This window comes from Aulonocara stuartgranti (assembly GCF_965226115.1).
Source record: "Aulonocara stuartgranti genome assembly, chromosome: 9".
Classification (NCBI taxonomy): Eukaryota; Metazoa; Chordata; class Actinopteri; order Cichliformes; family Cichlidae; genus Aulonocara; species Aulonocara stuartgranti.
This window is the reverse complement of record NC_138960.1, coordinates 24711359-24712638: the sequence shown is the minus strand read 5'-3', so window position 1 is coordinate 24712638 and position 1280 is coordinate 24711359.

Sequence of the window (1280 nt, the reverse complement as noted above, 5' to 3'; positions counted from 1 at the left end):
AACCCACTTGGGACGCTCTTGCGTGCTTTCGATTCCACACCCACTGCAACACCGGTCGGACAAGTAAAGCACTGTGAATATTCTTATGTCTTCTTACAGTGAAAATTACACATGTGGAAAGAAATACTAATTTTGCTTTCATAAAGTCATACTTAAACCTCCAGATAGTTTTATAATGTAGCAGCATCGACCTGATTGCCATTGTGCGTTATTTGTGCCATTCTGGCACCCAAAGTGTGATGTGATTTATTCAGGGTTTTGCCCCATTCTGGTACAGAACTGCCATTTAAAGCCCTCGTGCTTTAGCCTATCCCTCTTTGCACTGTGCAGGGTTAGTGTTGTCATTACTCCACAGCATACCACCTCCATGTCATCGTCACTTCGGTTTTCTTTTTAAAAACACATCTGATCTCGAAATCTCACTCTAAAGCCTTCTGACCTCAACACACAATGAGAACTGCTCTAAAGAAACAGGTTGAGCAGTGGAAAAAGAAAAACAAGCAGGACCAGATTTTCATTCTCACAGAGTCAATCTCTTGTGCACGCAAGAATGCTCCTGATCAATTGTGTGTGGGGGTTTGGGTGTGTGTGTCACTTAATGTGGATGCTTTGCTTTGAAACATAGGTAAATAGTGTTTGCTTGTTGCACAGACTCCTTTTAGTTGTTGACAGATCTCTCTTTGTGCCGCTTTATTATGAGAGTCTCCCTGTTTTCTCTGGCCTGTGAGCCCTTGTGTTCGAGCATGTCTTGTGGGCAAAAAAAAAAATGCCTGACAAACCACAAGGAGGTACAAAGCCAGCCTCACAATTGGCCCTTTGACAATCCCACTTGAGCACCATATGAGCTGATCGACACAGTGAAAGATTTTGTTCTGGAATCGTTGGCCTCTTCAACACAAACGACTTTCAAATGTGTTTAAATAACACTGCTTGGTGCAGCAGCTATTTCGAGTGACACAGACGCATGCCCACACTTTAATGCTTTGAAATGCAGCTTGCATTACACAAACAGCTAAAACCTGTTTGTTTTTTATCTTCCCACGTTGTACAATGACAGACAGCTTTTTTTTCCTGCGAAGTTTCTTGGAAAACTAATTGCATGTGTACAGAAGAGACAATATGATAGTGTGGTATGTGCTTGTTGTGTTTTGGGTATATCTGGTTTCATCGGGTGGTTTATTGTCTCAGACTGTTCACTGTATCAGAGCCAACTGAAAATAAGAGGGATTTTATCAAATTCATTCAACTTTATCAAACGCTGAAAGAGTCCTGTCATCTGG